This window comes from Oxyura jamaicensis, chromosome Z (assembly GCF_011077185.1).
Source record: "Oxyura jamaicensis isolate SHBP4307 breed ruddy duck chromosome Z, BPBGC_Ojam_1.0, whole genome shotgun sequence".
Taxonomy (NCBI): domain Eukaryota; kingdom Metazoa; phylum Chordata; class Aves; order Anseriformes; family Anatidae; genus Oxyura; species Oxyura jamaicensis.
Genome location: NC_048926.1, coordinates 73834633 through 73856148, shown reverse-complemented (window position 1 = coordinate 73856148; position 21516 = coordinate 73834633). Strand labels below are relative to the sequence as shown.

The following is a 21516-nucleotide window of genomic DNA, read 5'->3' as shown; positions in this document are numbered from 1 at the left end:
GTTTCATTTTCCTTTGGAGAGGTCCTGTTCTGCCCCTGCTTCTCCTCCCACTGTCTGATAACTGCACCAGTGCTATGCTCAGCCCTTTCTCTTCAGTTCTGGGAGCTAACTATTGGGCTCACTGTGCCTTTAAGAGTTTTAGTAGGGAAGCATAACTTATAAACCCATTTTCATATGGTTGACTCACTAATCCACACCTCCCTGCTGATGTGAATCCTCTTCTACTGTCTTGGTCCACTGTTCTGATCTCTCTTTGCAAGGTAGAAGGAATCAAATGATGGATTTGCAAGGGGGTTGACTCTGGGAAAACTTCAAGAGTGTCTGTTTCCATTCAGCTCATCCTTTTGAAGAACCATCCACTATCTGCATCACAGATAGACGCAGTCTCAGGCACTGTGAAGATACAGATGTCTGTACCTCAGTGCTCCCAGACAGCCACCTTTTCCATCAAGAAACCTCCCAGCCAAGGCAGGGTCTGACCAACTCTCCCTTACAGCAGCAAGTACTTTGTTGTTCTTTGTGGAAGAATGGTATGACAGGAGAGCTTTGCAGTTCTTAATGGGGAAAAGAAGCAAAAGCAACATCATATTAGCTCCACTGCAGTGCTGGAGTCGAGGTGCTAGCACTTCACTGCTTGTTCACTACTGTGCAAATGGGTGCTGAGAAAGGCGCCACCATCCCACCCCTTTCTAGATGGGAATCACAGCCCAAAGCACTGTGATGGCTCCTGCCTCTCACCAGATGTGCACCTCCATTCATTCCCACAGGGTCTCATGATGCAGCTGCCACTACTTCAGCTCCAAAAAAATGGTGACCCCCTCGTTGCTGCAGGGACAGGACTGCAAGACTTGCAGACATCACTCTGAAGAAGCAGGCCCGACACTTAAAGGGATGAAGATGATGACGGCAGCCTCAAGGAGGTGAATGTGGATTGCCACTCAGACTCCCTAAAAGAATTGTGACATTACATTAAAAAAACAAACACACACAGAATTGTTGTCTTATTGTTTTTGTGTGAAAATATCTTATTTTTCCATATGATATTTTTATATGTACTCCTCAAGGTTTTGAAAATACCATGAAAAACATTATCCCAAGCAAATTATGCTTTTTCACTATATGAATTTGGATAAAATTCAAGTATCAGAAAAAAAAAATCCCCAAATCCTTCTGCCAAATGGTGTTGAATTCAGGACTTGTCAGACACATGCTGGCACTACCTTGAATAATTCGATTCATAATTTCACTTGCTCACAAAAGCAAAACCTGGCCTGTTCTTCACACAGAGCAGTACAGGGTGTCCTCAATACAGGAAGGCAACCCATTTCTCATAACTAAAATTCATCAATGTTCAGTGTCAAAAATGATGTGCTTTGTGAGCAGCTGGCTATGCTCTTCAGAGACTTGACTGAGGTAGCCAGGCAGTACAACGGGCAAATTTTCTTTATGAAAGCTGGTTCATCGTCTGAGTACTTCAGAAACCACAGAGCACAGCCTACAATCAATGCAACTTCACATTAATTTCCTCTAAAAAGCTGTGGGGGGTTCTTCTGGAATACAGAGAGCAATAAAGGATGTGGAGATACAGCACCCAAAGAAGTTGCTACTTGGAGAGCATGCTGTGTGATATTTTCTGAGTGGTTTTCCATTTTTATTTTTATTTTTTTTATTTTTTTTTGGTCTGTTTTAGAGAAGGAGTTGTCATTGTGTTTGCTTAGAAAGCATGTGAAAAGCTTTGCAATATTCTTTTTCATTCCAGCTGAGCCACAAACTCCAGCTTCCCCATGTGATGCACAATAGGACTTTTTAATCAAATCAAAGTCTAATTTTCTTTTGCTGGTGTAAAAAATTAAGGATGGAGAAAAGTGTCTCAAAAAAAGAAAAAAAAAAAGAAATATGAATACTTTAATGATGAGCATATGAGACATGGTAGGATGATGAATAAGTAATGAATGTCTCTAGAGCTCCAATATTTTCTGTGCCCTCAATGAAAAAACTGCTGATACTTTTCCTGGACAAGCCAGGAAAAAAAAAACTTTGGAATAACCCTTATTACTTCCCTCTAACTCCAAGATACGTAAATTGGAACCAGTTTTCTCCAGGTAAGAAGCCACTTGATCCTTTAAGCCAATTATTTTCTTTTATTTCTTAAAAATACAGATCTGGTCTCTCTGTGAAGAATTTGCAGACCTACTGACTGGATTTCAATTATTGCTACTGAGTCAAGAAAAACAGATACCTTCCATTTTGAAATTAAATGCTTGTGCAGCTGTTGGAAAACAAGCAAACAAACAAAACAAAACCAAAAAGCCCATTACAGTTTGTTAAACATTTTCATTCCTGCAAAGAATTGTAACTGCGTGAAGCACCTGCAGGACAAAGTGATTTATATGGAAATTAGTATTTAGGGTCAAAAGGCTGCTAGCTGCTGAAATAGCAGAAATATTACCTCCAGTAAAAAATAAACATCACAGAGGTCATTAAAGAATGATGATTAAATAGCTGGCTCTAGGCAAAATACCCAAGCTGTGCAGTCTTGGATGCTACAGTGTGTGTGGCTGGTTAGCTTCACCGTGAAAGCCCTATTCAGTTGCAAAGTGACCAAGATGCAAATCTGAAATTGCAGGAAGCTGTGATTAAACTTTCATTCAGAAACAGCAGCATTGTTTGGTGCTGCCACACTCCACCAACCCCATTTTATACCACCATGCAGAACACAGGATGCCTTGATGAGCTGGAGAAGAGAGTTTCACACACTGGAAGGACGAGGAGCTTCCAGTAACCAAGAGACCAGCAGATGCTTGATAAGATTTCAAATACAAGAACCTGCATTCAGAAGACCATTCTCTCGTTCTCTGCACCACTCTGGCTTTTTGTAACATAGGTCAGCCTAAAAGCACACTGAATTTGAGCAGCACATACATCAGCACCAGACTCCAGGTCAATACATATTAGCATAGCAATCAACCACAATGCTGTAGATTGCTATTACTTTTTAACTTGGTTCCGTGTTTCTGTAAAATTTGTCTTTGTTCAAACAAAAATGAAAGCTTCCAGCAGCTGGGGTGTTTCATTTGCAGATTCTCCGTTGCTGCCTAGGGAAGTGCAACAGTTGGCTGGAGGAAATGAAGAGCACTGCATCCAACTAGAACACAAGCAGCATTACATAATCAGAAAGCTGTCTGCTGCATGGCAGGGAGTACAAGGTATGATACAGTCTCTAAGGAAAAGGAGAATTTCTTCTTCACTGCTGAGGTCTTTGACCAAGAGCTGTTACACTTCCAGAGTGTGCTTGGCCAGGCTCCCCTCACTCATGCTCATGGGTCTGAGCTTGGAGCTCATGGCTCTGTTGCCAGCAGTACTCCTTCATGCCCAGCCTCTGGTTTATTTTAAAGGAAAGAGGGAAAAAAAAAGACAATTGAAAAAGGATAGGAAAGTATTTTGCTTAACAGCGTACCCAACATAAAACACTGAATTGCACAGAATACGTCTTCTGAATGTATGCATGAAAAATCACAGCTTCACAAAATTCTGCAGCTGAAATCTTTCTAACACACATCAGGGATGGAACAATTGCTCTGATAAAGCATGATCTAATCCCAGCAGGGACTGGAAAGGACACTAAACTAAGCCTTGCTTTTAATACTCTCTAGCCCATCCGGACAATGTCAGCGCAAGGAAAGGGTGACCTTTACAATCACTTGCACATAAAACAATGACAAAAGGTGATTTCCAAAATTCCTTAGTCTTTTCATCAGGGGATGGAGAGTTCCTGTTCCATCTAAAGGATGGAGCTACAACCATCCCCTGTAAATGCAAAATCTAGAGAAAAATACTGACATATTAATCATTTTTGGTACTTGACAAAGAGAGCTCCTCAGGAAGGAATTTGGGTTAGGCAGAGGCAGGAGGAAGGCAACAAACAGAGACAAAAGGCCACACAGTTCACTTGTTCTCCAAGCAGATCTGACGCTGCTGGGAAAACTGTTTTAACACATACAGGAACAGAGACAAACCTCCTCTATGCTCACAGGGAGGCTTTCTGACATGTAGTAGTATTATATTTAAGTGTTCTGATGATACAGATTCTTTCACTGGCTGCTGCTGTTCTGCAAATCCTTCATAAATGGCCTAAACTGCATTTTCTGAACAAAGATACATGATCTCTCTATGCTGGAATGCTTTCACCTCTTACTTTCAAGGGCAATACAGTAGGACCTGAATGCCTTAATTGAAGCAAGTACCTACAAACCATTGTAACCAAAGCTTAAGTTACTTTTTTTTTTTTTTTTTTTTTTTCCCACCTCTGCTTCCTAAATGCCACCTTCTGGACACTGTACTGCCTTTAACTATTTCGTAAAGCCCAGTTAATTCGTGTTGCGCTTGTAAAGGGCAGGACTGTTCAAGACTGGCTGGAGTCTGACAGTTAGGGGTCAGGATGCAGAGAGGGCTCAGGGAACAAATCATGCTCAGAAATGTGGGCAAAGAAGGCTAAACATCTATTTCTCTTTGGGAGCTGCCGAAGGTTAAGAATTATTACTGATGCTTTGGCTCTATCAGTAAGACTTGTTACAGGTGCTCTCCTCCATTAGGTTAAGACCCATGACAGGAAAATCTGCTTAAACAAAGGTGTGCCAAAGTAAGTGCATTGTGCAGCACCTCTCACGCGTTGTTAGCCTGGTCCCCCTGGAGCACAAACAGCAGGACAAAGGTTATTTCACTGCAGGCAGCGAGCCTTGTGAGGGCTAGGGTATCAAAGCTGGACCAGCCAACAGGCTTGTGTGGTCCATGGATTGTCTTCTCCATATTTTTTTTTCAAGGAAATGGGGTTACTCCCCTCCATAACTCTCTACGAAGACTTCTCAGTGCATGTAGCATCTTAAAATGATCCAAATTTATATTTAGCTCTATGCAAAATCTACTTTACTTTAGGCTGTTACCTCCAGACTCAGCCAAAAGCAGATCACTGACACATTACCAAAAACAAATCAAGAGGATATTAAGGAAGAGGGAAATCTAATCTAGCTCTAGCTCAAAAAACATTTGAATTGCCTAAGTGGAGGGGTAGCAAACAAGATGGTGATCCAGGGATGCAACTGAAGTCCCCGCCAACAGGTGTGCTGCACACACGAGTGGACAGAGAAGCCACTTCCACCAAGAGCCAGGCACGCCACCTCCCCTCAGACACACTCTCAGATGTACCACAAGACTCCAGAGTCCTTCAGGAAATTACCACACTGCAGTCCCTTCACGCCATTCTCCCTTACCAGAAACATTACACGGTGACAGCAGCACTTGGGCTGCTAGCTAGAGATTTTTTTGCAAGAGACGAAACCTTCTCACTCTGGTGGAGGCTCTTCTTTTAGGGGCATGTAGGTAATTTAACTTTCTGGATGGCATGTGGATAAAAATACCCATTCAAAAACACACCCACAAAACAAAAATAGCTATCAGTATATGATGGATCCAATGTAGCCAAGAAATTCAGGGGAGTTTAACCCACCATTTCTGCAAGTGCCAGTAACTTAGTAAAACTTAAAAGAAAAAGAAGCCAGACTTTACAAGTTCTGGAGAAAAGTTTTACTAGTAAGAAACTGTATGTCTACAGTTTGTAGGAAGGAGGATGTTGGTAAATTCTCTACATGCCATTGCTGTCCCCAGGCTAAATATATGACCTCTTATGGGAGCTAGGGGTTGTGAGCAGTTAGCAAGTGCATCTGAACTTTGTTCATAAAACAAACGAAGTACTATAGTCATATCACTGTCACCTGCAGGTGAGTATTTCAGTGAAAGCGAGACTGGGATTGGATTTTTTTCAAGTTCCTTATTTGGGAAAAAGACAGTTAAGAAATCCCAGGGAATAAGACATTCCCTTTCATCACCTACTATGTCCCATCCCTCTGCCCTTGCTCCCCTCCCCTCTTCCAACCAAAGACTCATTATTCCTTCTTTTCCTGTTGAAAAGCCACTGATTAAATGACCTACAGCACATCTGGACTACATTAGGACATGATTTGATTAAGACATTCATCACTTGCCGTTTCAGCAAGTGGAGAATCAAGATAATGGTGGGGTAAAATGGTGCAAATGGGATGGGCTATTCCTGCTCAAGCTGCTGCTGCTTGGGAAGTCTGATTGCTCCAGCCCCTTGGCTGTGGGTTTTCTTCTTCCTTAATCACAGAAAAGTTAAGTAAAATGTCAGTTAAATCATTTAATGTTTGGCAAGATCACTGCAGTCAATGGAGCTGTTATATAAATGGTTGCTGTCATCTGTACTTCTCAGACAGTTTGCTATCTGGTAGGAAGCACTTGCTTGGAGGTCTTTCAAACAAATGTGAAAAGGCTCCACCTTGAGTTGCAAGCAGCACCTCATGTTTCTGTACGGATGTTTGACATGCTCTGGGTCAGGCTTTGTTAGAGGAGAGGGTGACCAGACAAAAATGGTTTAACCAGAACAGCTCCAAGGAGTGTTTTTTGTTAGTCTGCTGTGCAAACCACGGCTGCTTTCACTATCTGAAGTTACTGTGTGAGACTTGGCTACGGAGTCTGTGTACATAAAACCAAAAGCACAATCTAGAAAAAAGGATCACGCTGCCTTGGCTTTTACCCTAAAATACCCCTTTCTCCTTTCTTGGAAGCTTAAGACTGTGCTGTCCGGGAGCAGGCACAGAGACACCACTTGAGTGCCACAGCCTGCACCAAGCGCTGCAGAAGCCAGGAGTGCTGCTGCTGCGAAGCGTGGCTGCTCGTGGCACCAAGCTTTACTTCCTCCAGTGCTGAACAGCCAGACAACGAGGTTGAACAGATAGCCTTATGATCTTGAAGCTTGTTTTGCAGCGGCAAGGATGATAACACACCTGAGCAGTGAGCAGCACGCCCCCAGAACAACCGAAGGATTCAGCTGAAAGATTTTGCTAGCACTGTCTAAAGAACACAGACTCAGTGGGGATGGTTTTTCTGGTTCACATGCACACAAAATACATATAACAGTATATTTAACCTCAAGAACCAATATTCTACTGTATCAAACATGAATAGAAAGTTGCAAACTTCATAAAGCTCTGCCTAGTGTTAAAATGAACAGACCAGCCACAGGGCAGTGAATTCCACAGCAATCACAGGAAAAACTGACTGATCATTTCAAACATGCCTCCCTCCCTGAAACAATATAGGTGCAATGAAGACAGAAGCCACAGGTCAGAAATCTTAGCTTACCCCTTCTCTCTCCCTTTCTGTTCCTGCAAACTCTGAAGCAAAACCAAAAAATGACGTTTTCCACAGGAGCCTCCACTATTTTTGGCTCATTAGGTCAAATTCCGTCTCCAGCAGGCTGATTTCAGGGCTCTGATGCTATAAGCTGAGGGAGGGCTGGCTTCAGAGAACCAGGCAGCCCACACCCTCAGCCCATTCACACAAAGAGGCTGTATTGGGAGGAAAATGCCCGTTCCAGCTGCTCGGGAAGAGACAACTTCACTCAGCTGGCAACAGCAGCAGACCCAGGGACCTATTTCTAGCTAGCACAAGCAACGGTTTATATTTTCTTTCTTTTATTTTTTATTTTATTTTGCCAGGAGGAGAGGCACAATCACCAACACAGTGTGTGGCTGGCTTTGTACTGGAAAGGAGCAATTACACGAACAGCTGCTGTGCAATACACGAGCTCCACGCAGCGATTAGCAGCTGTTTTTACCTGTTAGGAAAAAGGAAAGGATAGACTGCTCTTTCCACAGGAGGAGCTCGAACACAGGCTGAAATGCTTAGGGCGTGTTGAGTAACCTCCTGCTTCAGAAGACCCAGACTTAGGGCATGGTCTTAGTGCCTGCAGGAAATGTGTCAGTCACATGTAAAACATGAGAAGATAGGGAACATTAAAAAAAAATGAGATGGGAGGGTGACTGGGAAAAAAAAGCACAGTGTTTCCTACAGCACCAAACTCGTTCACTGCCGCTGCCTGTGGGCTATGACATTTGGGTCCTCCCTGGATTACCTTTCTTGGAGGTTTGATAGTTAAAACTAAAAAGCTGAGCTGTCCTGACCATTTACGCTCTGAGACCTTGGCCTTAGGTGGCCTGAATTTAGGGTGACTTTACATATGTTGCTAGAGATGATGATGACTCTTGCTGCTTCTGTTCTTCTGCCTCTCACTTTGCTGTTTTGTTCTGAAGGAAAATCTAAACATGCATTTAAATCAGGGCAGGTTTGAAGAAGCATGCTGGTGCATCTTGCAGGCTCCAGTGTAGCTGGCAAATATTTGGCCAGCTGGGCTTTTGGTGCTGGTGGTGCCCCTGCAGCTGAAAACAAGCTGGAGGTTGTACTGGATATAAGCACAGCTACTGGTCACATCTGACCTGGGGCATCAGCAGAGGGAGGGCATAGACATCCTTCACCAGCAGTGATCAAACCCAACAGCATTGCTATTTTCTGCATGAGAACCCTTAAAGGTGGTGGTAGCTTACTTCACCCGATGCTTAGCCACCTCTCTGAGCCATGCTAAGTGAGGCAAATCTCTACAGTTTTAGAGTGGGTAGGGTAGGAAGCTTCTTGTCAGCTGCTGAATAAATCTATGAGAACAGAAGGGAAATAAGGTACTTACAGAAAAAGAAAGAAAAGGCCCATTTTCACTCAACATGCCTGTCACAAAACTAAGAGTGGCTATGGTGGAGCCTTAGAAATACTGCCTAATTTCCATACAAACCATCTAAGAATTCTACAGAATGAGGAGCGATAAATACCTCAGAGAGAAATTCAATTCTGTATCAAACTAAATGGTTTCTTAATGCATTTTCTACAGCTCCTTATTGACTAAGTACAAAGTTCAAATAACCCTGCTCTACCTGTAGTCACCAAAAGAATAGAAGATCATGGGGCACTTATCTTATGTGCTCTTCATGCCACAGACCAGCTAAAGACCCGGATGCCCTGGAGGCCAGTGGAGGCCAGGGCTGTAACTGGAGCACTACTCAGGTGTGCAGGAGATTGTGCTCAAGTCACCTGTTTTCTACAGGCTTACGGGAGCTGCCCACTTGACAAGTGGATGCTTGGTTTTCATTGAAATCTACAAGAGCTGTGCTTTTTAAAAAGTACCTGTTTCTCATTCCAGTTAGTTTTGGAAAACAAGAATAACAACATTTCCTGAGAATAATGGTATGATGCAAAAATGAAGTGGTTTATTGATAATGAAGGTCTTGTATACATGATAGTGGTGTAGCTTAGTAGCTAAGGAAGCAGACGCACCCTGTCCAACTCTCTGCTACAACTGGCCTCAAAACAAATAAACAGCCAACCCTTTTTTCCACTCTAGAATTCATACCCACCAGCCCTGCTGACTTTAAATAAGTAGGGTTTTGCTGGTTTTATTTCCCTAAAGCCCCAGTCCCTTCCAATAAAACCTGAAGTTTCTTCTAAAAAATACTTCTCTTGGTTGCAGTGAAAAGCCTGAACAGACACTTGAGATGGCTGAATGATCAGGAAGAATAAAAATATCAGAAGTTTATCTCAAAGTGGTCCGAGAATTCTTTAAAGTGATCCCTCCTAACTTGATGTGCCAAGAGTCTTGACACATCTTCATTTTTAGCCACCCCTTCTGCACGGCGATGCACTGTGAGTCCCTGGGTCCTCTACATCTCTGTACCAAAAGGCAGAAAGTGAATGTAGACTGAAATGCAGCAGAGACTGTACAAGCATCATAGATTCATGAACAATCAGCACATATTGTCTTCTGGAGTCACCAAGATTACAAATGACAGAGTGAGGCTGGCCCCAGCATCTGCAAAAAAAGGAGCAGCACACTGGGATCTTAGCCTCACACTGCAACACCACCTGGGTGCAAACAACAGTCTAATACTGTGCCACAGAACATGTTGTGTGTTGCTTTTCTTTTAGTAGGATCAATTTCTATTCCAGTGAAATCTCTCTGCTTAGGACACTGAAAAAGTGGTTGTGTTTTATGAAGTATTTCTCATTCATTAGCACAGATTCAGAATAATTAGATGTGGACTATGTATTAATCTAGCCAAAAGATCCTGTAAATTACTGTACTACTACTAAAAAAAAATAATAATAAACATTTCAAAGTGTTTTACCTCTTTTAGTCCTCTAAATCTTCCAAATTTGCAGCAAATGCACTTTATAGCTGTACCTGAATCTGTTTATATACAAAGCTAGTGTGAGGTAGGCAACTCCTGTTTTTGGCTGGAGATCTGAGGATGCTCAGGTCTGCAGCCAAATGTGTCTCTCTGAATGGCAGGTCACGTCCAGTTTCAATGTTGAATTAAACTTTTCAATGAGAAGGGCTAAAAGAAGCTGGAGAAGAACTGGCTGCATGACTGCCTCTGTCCATGCCATGAGCCCACCTGTACAGGCAGTGAAAAGGCATCAGCAGGCGTACAACCAAAGAAAAGGATGCAGGTGGCACCATGCTCTCAAGGCTTCTTTAGATCAAAACTGCTCTCACTGGTGAAGATATGTGATGAGGCGCTGTATATGGGGTACAACACATGCCGCAGCTGTCTCTGAGAGAAGTCATCTCAGGTTTTAGCTGCCAGCTGCAAATTGTGGTTATGGCTAAACAAAGCAGTCACTAAATTTTTCTAACATGTGGCAGAAACGGGTTTGCTGTGTTATACCTCATGATTAAGCAGTAGCAACTAAATTCAAGATGTGCAATAGTGGAAGAAAAAACAAATACAAGTGTTCACTTCCCTCACTCTGTACCAGCCATCTTTTCACAACATGAATCCCTTTAGACCAAGTGTTATCTCTCTCCTCTGTAATGCTGCAAATTGGCCTGCACATGAAGGAAGGTCTTAAGGGACTAGAGCCACCATTTCAGCTCATTATCTTCAGACTTTATTATCTCCACAGATCTGCCTGAGCCAAATTTAGCTGGGACTGTAAAACGGAAAGTGCCCCAATCGTGAGCTGTGGGTGGCAGTAGTGGTGCTCGAGCTTGCAGCTGCCTTTGATCGCTTAACATCCCAAGGATCTCCTTCACACTTGTAACAACTCCTCTACAAATCTACCTTACCAAACTGGCCGAGAAATAAACAATGAGTGGTGAAGGTCAGAGAAAAACAAGAAATTCAGTGTAAAACAAGAGAGATACAGGAAATATGGAGAGACCTCTCCAGTTTGATGTCAGCCCTATCACAGACCGGTTCTGTGGTCTTTGGCTTTTCAGCTAATTGCTCCATCCTTCAGCAGTACCACATTAAATAAGAGTAATAGTGTGGTACTACTCCCTCCTCTGCCTCCCAGCCCCTATGTTGGGGCTGGGAGGCAAGTGCCAGCACCAACCAGCCTTCTGGATTTGTGCATTTCTGGGCTTGTACCTGGAGTCAGATCTCAGAACCCAAATTAAGGGCACACATGCCACTCCATCTAACTCGCATGTCCAGCTTCTTCCCATGGCCTCAAGAGGTGTGATGGGGTGCAGCAGGCACAGATCAGGAAAGGGGGGACAGCTTTCTGTGCAGGTGACAATCCACCCCCGATCCTGGCCTGCTCATGAGCTGATTTTCAGTTTTTGGAAGTGTATCTTACAGCAGCCAAGGAAGCCAACGTGACAGAAGACTTTCTTGCCTCCTATAATAAATATAAAAATACTTTAAAAAAATAAATAGTTTTCTTGGATATTTCCTAATGTTCCAGTAGCAAGTTTATAACTGGCAATTAGAAAGAATTTAATCTGGTGAGCAATCTTAATTGTTCTTCCTCCTCCAGATGTGGAAATCAATCGTTTTAAACCCAAACGCCACTTCTATTTATTTTATGAGAACAAATTGCCTCTGTCAGTTTAATTTTCCCTTGTATTGTAACCAGGCCTGCTGTTCTTCTTACACAGACAACCAGAATCAGGCAGAAATAAAACCAATTTCTGAGGACAGGCAGCAAGGACAGCTTGTTCACTTTCTGAAACTCTCCTTCCCAGCATGGCCCCCCCTCTTTAGGCACCCATACTTCAGAGATATGCAGCAGCAGGGACAGCAGAATAGCAGCTCTGAATGAATTATCCAAGCAAGACCACCAAAATAAACTTCTGAGAGGAAACTGTCACGCCCTGATAGGAGCATGTGGGGCTCTTGCTTTTCTCCAGTGCTTGGCATGTTCTGGGTATCCTGAGCTGGGGGCGGTGCCTTGCTGCTGCCCAGCTCTGCAGGTGGAGAGACCAGCACCAGGCTTTGTCCCTGCTTGCTGTTGGGAACCCATCTTCTCCTGATGGAGGAAGGCTCAAGCATCTTCTGGAAGAAATCTCCTCTGGTGGGTACTGACACTCGTGTGAGTGTGCATTCTTTCTGGCAGCCATACTGGGTAATATGAGTAGGACTTGCACATCCAAAACCTTTTAACTATGGGGAAAAACGAGTTTGTGCTCAAACCAACCCAAAGAATACCTGGAGGCTCTTTCTTGATGTTACTTGGATTGAAACTCATTTCCAAGGGCTAAATATGTGTGCATCCTTCTCATTTCCAATGCTGAACAGGTAAAACTTCTTAAAAGATGCATGCACGCCTGACTGCCCTGAAAACTGGGTCTTGAGGGCATTATCAATTCAGAGAGAAAGCAGCACGTGCCATGGTTTCTACTCCTAGCACAGCAAATGTAAAATATCTTGTCAAAATTACTAGGGCTGGAGATATAAATGCCAATCAGCCAATAGTGCAAAGTTTCATGAAAAGATGATGTCTTAAAAAACAAGTTATGAAGGTCATACAGCTTTGAACCTACTGAATTGTGCTTCTCATATATTTACAGTAAATATTTGGCTGTTCATCTGTGCCCACTTTTGCAAGCAAATAAGGAACTAGAAATGATAAATCACTTATATTTGTTGAAAGCCACATAGGGAGGGAAAGATCTGCCCTCTTGTCTTTTCCCCACTTCTTCAGTTCCTCTCAAAATCACTGGCTTATGTACACGCTTTTGCTGTGGGTGCTGAGGTGGGTGAAAACTATACAACTTGTGACAACTGGTGCCACCACTCCCACCCAGTGCCATCCCTACGGCCATATACTACAGTCACTTTACTGTAAATCTCTCACCTCTACTCTTCAGAGGCTTTTAAGTCTAAAGCTTGTCTCAGCATCCCTTACTGGGAAGGTTACGTGAGCAGATGTAGAGTTGAGGTAATTCAAGCTGGCTTCATCCATGCTTCCAAACGATTTGCCCTGTTGAAGCCATCTTCAGCTGCTTTGTGCTACCCTGTGTCAGGTGGTCACCCAAGGGGTAACTGGGCATTCCTACATCTGCTGCCGTATAGGAAATGTGCCATGCAGGCTCTTGTCTCTCTGTGAACACACTGTGCTTTGAAGAAACTTCTCTGGGACTGATTTTAAATATTATTTACACTTGAGATGACCCGTCACCCTACACACTAAGGCTGTTCCTCAAACCAACACAAAAGAAAAGGTGGAAAAATACAAGGAAAAAAAAAAAAAAGCAAAAAAGTTAAGAGCAGGCCACTTATTGTAGTAGCAAGGAATGTGTGCACAGAGTTTGTTTTGATTTGTTTAGATAAGGTGGCTGGAAACAAAGATCCTTGGGAATTTTGAAAAAAACTAGCAGAGAAATGTTTGTTTTAAAACAGAACAAAATGTTTAGGTAACTCCCAGCCTTGCATATCAGTTATGCCTGTTGATTTCCATTCACTTAGTCTAAATCTGAGCATTTTAACTCTGGTGCCATTACATATCTGGCACAGGCAAAGCAGAGAAGACAGTTCAGGGTTATAAGAGTTACCATTTCTTCAGTGGAGCCAAAACTTGTTCAATGTTTGCAGAAAAGCTACTGAATTAAGAGGGAGCTAGTGGTCTGAAGTCAGAGTAAAAACCCTTCAGGCTGCCTGTAGGATAGCTGGGGCTTCAGAAGATGTGTTTTGAAGTCAGGTATCAGGAGACTCTCCCATTTAACACTGAATATGTTAAGACAGACATCACAACAAGCTCCTCCAAGATCCTCTGAGAATCCGTGGGGTTGTTGCAGTTGCAGGGATGGCTCAGCTTTGAGCAGACACAGTGCTTTAACTAAAGGTATGCAGAGAAAACTACAAAGGAGAAATCCCAGCAGCCTGGAAAGAGGAGACCACGTGCCTGCAATCACAGCACTTAGTGCTATCTGCCACCTGTACCTGAGGGAGAACAGTAAGAAGCACAGGCAAATTATCAATGTAAGCTGGGTACAACTAAACTATTACAGACCAAGAATCAGCAATGCAGTATGTCAAACAGCTGCAAGCTTAGAAAAAATGATGTGTGCTTCTTTGGATGAAACTACTCTGCTGTTCTTTCTTCTATGCCTAATATTGGCAAATATCAAAACACGCACAATTTTGTTCTGTTACAATTGATTTGTTTTCTTAATAGTGTAGCTTCTTTATTAAGCAACAAGAGCAATAATAAAATCACTATAAGGCAGGGAAGAGAAGCTGTAGATTGCTTTTCCCCCACTGCTTCCTTCCCTCCTCCCAAAAGCCCTTAGCCCTGGCCCCTGCCATCACCAGCACTGGCAGGGTTGGGAGGTCAGTGGAAATCCTGGACAGCAACAAGGTGATGCTGACTGTCCGGCTGAGGCTAGTCTCATGACTCCAAAATTCAAAGAATTGCATTTTCCTTGAAATACACCTGCATATCGTGTAGGAGGAACATGAAGGCTGTTCCTGGACTGAAAACCCAGCTTCTGTTCCTTTCACTCAAACCTTTCAGAAATCCATAATCTTGCAATTCTGTGAAAGGTGTGGGATATGCAGAGATAAGTAAGGTGTCTGCTATCTGTAGCTTAAATCTTCAGCATACATCTCACACAAACACAGGATGATGCCACCCAGCAAGACCCCAGATATATAGATCAAGGTGAGCACTGTGCTGCTTATCAAATGGGTAAGAGCATATCAGGAAATATTAAAGAACCTTCAGGTACAAAAGAAACACAAACTTGCATTCCCTAGTTGCAGCGATTTTCTGGAATTTAAAGGCAGTTATTTAAAATTTTCCAACAGCACCTAAGCAGTAAGTTTCTGTCGAGGCACTGGCTTTTTGCCTTAGTCATTGTAGACTTCCTGTAAATGATGTCTGCTATAAGATTAAGCTTCTTTGAATTGATGGCAGTGTGCAAAAGGGCATAAATATGGTTCCAGAATGACATCCTACATATGGTGTTAAAATTTAGTTAATTCTTCAATTAATTAATTAATGCAAATTTCTCGCTAAGCAGGTGAAACTGTGGCACATAAGATGAATTCTGCCTTCTGAGAAAAGATTCAGCTATCAAAGTGAAGAGGAGAAAACAGGAATGTGCTTGCCAACGGTAAATGCACTGAAAGAAGCACCATGTTTCACTATAAACACACTCCTCCTGATGTAATAATATTTTCTTATTAAAAAAAAAAAAAAAGCTGGGTTGGAAACATCTGAACTGCCTTTTGCACTTTGGAGACTGAGGTGAAAAAGAATGCTGAAAGAGCATTTCCATGCTGGGGCAGAAAAGCCACACAATGACAAGAAATTCCCAGCAGCACAAATTCTCCTAGATCAGTCAGGAAAGCACACACTTGAAATTCATATAATCAGAAGAAAAGGCAGGATGCTCTTGAAGTCAGTTAGGGCACACACTTATCACATGCTTCATCCTGAAGTGTATCTGAGACTATGGAAATCGTGTGCATTTTAAAGGAAAAATCAATTGAAATAAAAAATGTATAATACCAAAATCTTATTAAAGAGAGGGCTTTGAAGATAAAATACATCTGCAGATATCTTTTATTTGCTGCTAAATGATTAATTTGTTGAATGTTTGTTGGAAAGATTATTTTTATTAGATAAGTACATTACATCATTTCTTGATGCAAATATATTTCTCCTCATTTAAGGACTGATGGAGAAAAGCTCTCTGTAAATCTGAACTCTTGTGTGAAGCAGAGAGAGCTCACAGCACTGTTTCTAATACCCTAGTGGACTGTGTTTCTACATTTGTCAGCTTCTTTTCATAGGACATTAAGTCATGAAGAAACGGTCTCACTGAATTCAGCTTGGAAATGCTCTTTCTCTGATGCCTTTTTAATTGAAATTGGAAATCAGGGGATTTTGGCCTTACATAGACAGAGGAGATTCCTTAAAATGATACATCACAAAGTCTCATGATTGCAATTTGCAAGATCCAGCAAATGCAGTTGCAGCAGCTTACATGCCTAGAAGCAAAAATTGAGGAGAAATGGCTCCATGGCAGGGGCCTGGCAGAGATCTTTTCTGCTCAATCACTGCCTCATGGAGACTGCAGAACTGGGAATAATGACCACCCACATCAACGTGTCCACAGTTTCTCCTTTCTGAGTTTTTCCACAACATTTTATCTTCCTCATACTGGTCTTGGTTTTCTCTCAAGATTTCTCTGCCTTGCCAGCTGTCCTTCTTCCACCTCTGGCTTCCTCCATCTATCATCTGCTTGCATCTTGGTGTAAGAGTTCGTGAGGAGCGTATCAAGCCATGCTCCTTCTGCATAGCATCCTGCAGTGGTATGACTGCTGTGGCTTGGGCCTGCTTATGCCTTCTGCTGCATAAGCTGACTTCTGCTGAGATTGTGTACAGATCCCACTCAGACTGCAATGCTGGAGCACAGCTCGTAAACTGCCCAGCAGTCCTCCTGGTTTGCATTTTCAAGAGCACAGCTACAGTCTGGGGTAACGTGTTGGTATCTAAACCAGTGAGCTGTCTCACACTCCAGGCGAACATCAGCACCGAGACATTTGTTTTTAATTCCATCCTCATATTACAGCAATAGAGACAACAACAATAGAGACAACAACAATAAAATCAACCCATAATGATTTCTTGGGCTCAACTCAGCTGCTGAGAAAATTAAGGCTCTTAACAACAAGACAGCTGCAGGGTTTTGGGAAGCAATTGGAAATACTGTACTGGAGCATATGTCCTATCTGCAGCTGTCTGCCCCACCACTGGGGGACCAGAGAATGACCGAAGCAGAGCAACATCTCGTGCACCAAGGCATGTGCCCATATAGGCTATGCCATGGCACGCTGTAGGTCTGGGGAAGGCTGTCCAAGTCGGAGCATCTTCCCACCCTGTATGAATGTGACTAATGAATGTGACAGTCTGCACAGAGGCAGCATGGGATGGCACTGCAATTTCACATGTTAAAGGATGCAATCTGGAAAGAGCAAGCATAGCAAGAAACCCATACAGCCCCTCTGCATTTCTTTTCCCGTTGCAGGGATGATGGACAGAACACCTTATGTTTCCCAAGTTCCCCATTCAAAGACCTCACATCAGCAGGCGCTCAGGTGCTTCAGAACACTCCTGGAAATTATCTCTGTTTTACAGAACCACCTCAATCTATCTTTTTTTTAAAAATCCCTGCCTTTCCTGGGAGACCACCTGCCTGCATTTTACCAAGATCATGGATGTTCTGCCCCTGTTTTGAGGGGCTGAATAAGGCCACCACTAAGCAACCTAAACAAGCTGGAACAACATAAAGCTGCACCTGATATGCCAGAAAGGCTCTGAGATGTCTCTGCTCCATTTTGCCTGGGTGCTGCTGGTGAACGGCTTTGTGCCAGCACCTCCTCTCCCTCCAGGGCAACAAATATTCTCTGTAATAGGGTAAACAGAGCCATTGAGGAGGAAAACATGCCACTCATGCCTCTGTTCTTAGATCAGTGCTCTAGCACCAAACTCAGACAAAATTTGTGTATTTTGGAGCCTTCCAACTTCCTGCATGCAGCAAAACATAAGGAGGGCAAGGATGACTGTCAGAAAAATACAGTGTGGTGTTTAGGAGAAACTTCTCATGCTAGCACAGTATTTTGGAGCAATGCTATAGAGGTTTCAAGTAAAGTGCAGAGGCAGTGTGGTCTAGAGATATTCTGCTCAGGTTTTGCTTTTCATTGCTTTTCCCTAAGATTGGAGTCTAGCCTGGAATGCCCTACTAGAAAGAAAAAATATCTATATTACTCAATAAATGTTTTAATGAATGTTTTAAAGATGCTCTCCACAGCATATGTGCAAGTCCCCAGCGTCTATTTTCCTCCCTGTCAGACAGTTTTTAATGGCTCTTTGGCACATTCTGCCCAAGAGAGGAAAATAAATGCCTGTGCAGGCATCAGTTCTTCCTGGGGCTGTGTATTTGTCCCTGTTGCCTCAACAGGTGAGCAGATACCCACATGAAAGTGCAACAGCTTACCCCTGGTGTGCTCCACAGAGTCCGTGGCAACATCTGCATTGGAAAGATCATAACTTTAAGATGAAGTATTAAATTCACTTCATTTCTCATTGCCTCTTTCTTGATCGACTGGCTAGTAAATGGGGGAGTCAGACTGCAAACCTGAGCTGTGTGCCTGTGTGAAGGAGCAGCCGCAGGGCTGGGGCAGAGGCAGCTAACAGCTGAAGCAGCCAAGTCTGCCTGTGGCACCCTGCCTGAGGCTCCCAAAAATGCGTAAGCACCGGTCTCACTTCACTGCCCTAGGTGGCTTCCTGTGAGGTTAGGAACTCAGCACACTGGAGAAAAGTTCAAGCTGATTTTCACAGAACAAAAAGAATAAATACAGCACCTTTTTTTTTTTTTTTCTTTTTCTTTTTCTTTTTGCCTCCGAATGACCGTTAGCTCTGGTGGTTTCCTTTACTGACTGACAGGTTGACAAGAACTTGCTTGTTCAGAAAGGGGCTATTATGAGGAGGATAAACACACATTTTCTTTCTCTTTTTCTAGTGTTATGCAACTCACTAATTGACAGACAGCAGAGTAGAATGTGCTCTATCAGCTGAATATCCTTTATCAAAATTGACACATTCAGAATAAGGCAGGGATCTAAATTAGTTACAAAAACTAGAAAAATAAATAAAACGGCTAATCTTAGAACTCAATTTATATTGCTTGTGACTTAAAGCTGGAAGACCTCATCATGTGAGATGTTCAAGCTATAAATAAACTTAAGTTTAGAACAAACAAACATTTTTTACAAGCAGGACTTAATGCATTACAGTTTTCTGGCAGAATAAAAAATAACACCACACCGAAACCATGTCTCATTTTTAATGGAAAAACAAGCCAGTAGAACAAACCTCCAAAAAAGGAAATCTCTAATCTACAAGTGCAAGTATCCAAGCATGTCTCCAACTCTTCTGATTCAGTTTAACAAGAGAGGAAACCAGGCCACCAGAAGTTTACAGACTAATGCAATTACAGAGTGACTCAATGAGTGCTTGTTTGTCTGTTATCTACGACATAACATAAAGCTATGCTAATGTGTCTTGTTCTCCTTGCACAACACTGAATTCTCACCAATGAAATAAACAGAATGGGTGCTTTTCATGGGGGAAAATAGCGGTCAGTTGCTGGAAAATGTATGAATGACCATTTCTTAGAGCTATTTTTAAGATCCGTTAACTAACTGAATAATTGGACTTACCTGCAAATAAGAATGCATTTTCATCAGATTGTGTTTAACATTTCTTACATCACAGGTGAAAAAAAAATAATCCTCTTAGTAGGTCTAATATTAAAAGGCAAATAAAATTAAGGTTATAAACATAGCACCCCTTCAAAATTACCATGAAATTTCAACAATTCTGTGAAGGCAAGGATACAAATGTACCATTACGAAACCACTCACTGAAAAAAGCCACTTGAAGACAAGCAAGTTGTTTTGCTGTTTGCCAGTAGGATGAATGTGGGAAACAGCCTCCCTTGTGGAGTGGTGAGGGGCAGCTTGCACACGGACAGCAGTGGAGAGCTGGACCAGCTCCAGACATATTGAAAGCAGAAATCATGTTTTTTTGGAACCACAAGCACTGCAGAGCAGGCCCTTAAAACAAAAGCGCTGGAACCCTGTTGCTTAAACTCCCGAATTCACATCCTGCCACCTTAAAAAGTGGTGTTGAGGTCTGATGCATCTACAGCTAACTGGTATATATGCAATCAGATTTAAATGCTGAACTTCAGGTGTTCAACACTGCAAGTTTTTTGGGGATTTGGCAAGATCCCACCCAAGAGAAAAATAAATGCCATAAAGCCAGTCTAATCACTGACACAACTTGTGGCATCAAATAATTTGACATTTGGACTGGAAAGGTGTACAGTGCTACTTAATATTTACTACCGCCTCAAGAAAAGGTGAAAAGTTTGAAAAGTTAATGAGACTACTTCATCACGTGCTGGTGATGGCTGAATTTAAAACATCCCCACAGCAATCCAGGGGCTGACACTTTTCTGAACCAAGGACGACAGCTATGTTCAGTTTGTTGACTAGGAGGGGAAGCATGGACACATAGTGCTGTCACTGGACCCAGACATGGTTCTCACACCCTGGTACTCTGCTCAGTGGGTACCATATTGCCTGGCTACAGCCTCTAACTTTGGACATGCATAAAGAAGTATTTCATAAAGTGTCAGCCAATAACTTCCAAAACCACATCTGGACAGAGGTTTGCTGAGAAAGCGAGCTAAGCAGAATTTACCCAAAGGCATATTAGTTCTTCAGTTTGGGAACTACTGCCTTCCGAATGTCTCAGCAACTGACTAAGCAACAACTTTGCTAATGTGCTTATCAGTGCATTAGTACTGACATATTTTCTTACAATTAGTGTGGTCCCAAAAGGATAAAGAAAAGATCACAGCTTTGTGAGGTGATGTGAGATCGAGCTATTACAAAAGCTCTGCAGAAACCTGCAGTGTAATTAAGGGTATTTCTTCAAAGTCCAGTTAGCCCAGACTCCTGCAACCACTCTGGTTCATATACAGAAACCTCATTATTGGGTCTGGCAGAAATGCCATTTTGGGCTCATAACACAGGCTGCAGTCTGCCTGGTTGCTGGGTTCGCCTCTGAACTGCAGTGAGGGGTATGGGTGTGACTGCTGACAGTAGCAAACTGCTTGAGCAAGACACCAGTTTTCCTGGAAGTCCTATGAATGTCACAAATTTCATGATGCACGGTCAACAAATTTCAATTTTGTGGTGCAAAGTGTAATGCAAGTACAGCCCCAACTGTGCCAAAACTGGAAAGAGAACTCCAACCAAGACACCTCACCTTGACCACTTCATCAGGCAATACGATTAATGCTCTGAAGGGCTCTCATAATGCTCTACCTAGAGCTAATCAAAGAGGTGTGTACATGAGTGTAGGGTGCAATGCCAGTGGACAACAAGGTGAAAGCAGTATGGATGAAAAGCAGAGGCCATGCACGCACCATCAGCTATTCTTAGCCAGAAGCACAAGTATGTAAGCATCAGAGCAATAGTGAGACTTTAAAGAAGACACTGAGCAGGTTTCTTTGTTAGACAGTAATTAATGCCATATATCATAACTTCTCCAAACCCCACGAGTTTGCAAAAAAATAAGTAATTGCTCTTCAGGCAAAACTGCCAGCTCCTCAGTGGAGAAACAAGTATGAAACATTTCTGTCTGCACTGGGGAATGTTCAGGGAGACCAAGAGCAAAACAGTGCCTATCTTCTAGCAGGAAACTGTTAGCTGTGAGTATAATTAATGAAGGGAACAATTTAAGCCACGC

The 21516-nt window shown here is 42.6% G+C and overlaps 1 protein-coding gene across 6 annotated transcripts in view; it reads right to left on the bottom strand.

The window, feature by feature from the left end:
• PALM2AKAP2 (PALM2 and AKAP2 fusion) overlaps nucleotides 1-21516 on the bottom strand; it is a 209446-nt gene that overhangs the window by 20791 nt on the left and 167139 nt on the right. The gene's annotated exons all lie outside the window — the stretch shown is intronic.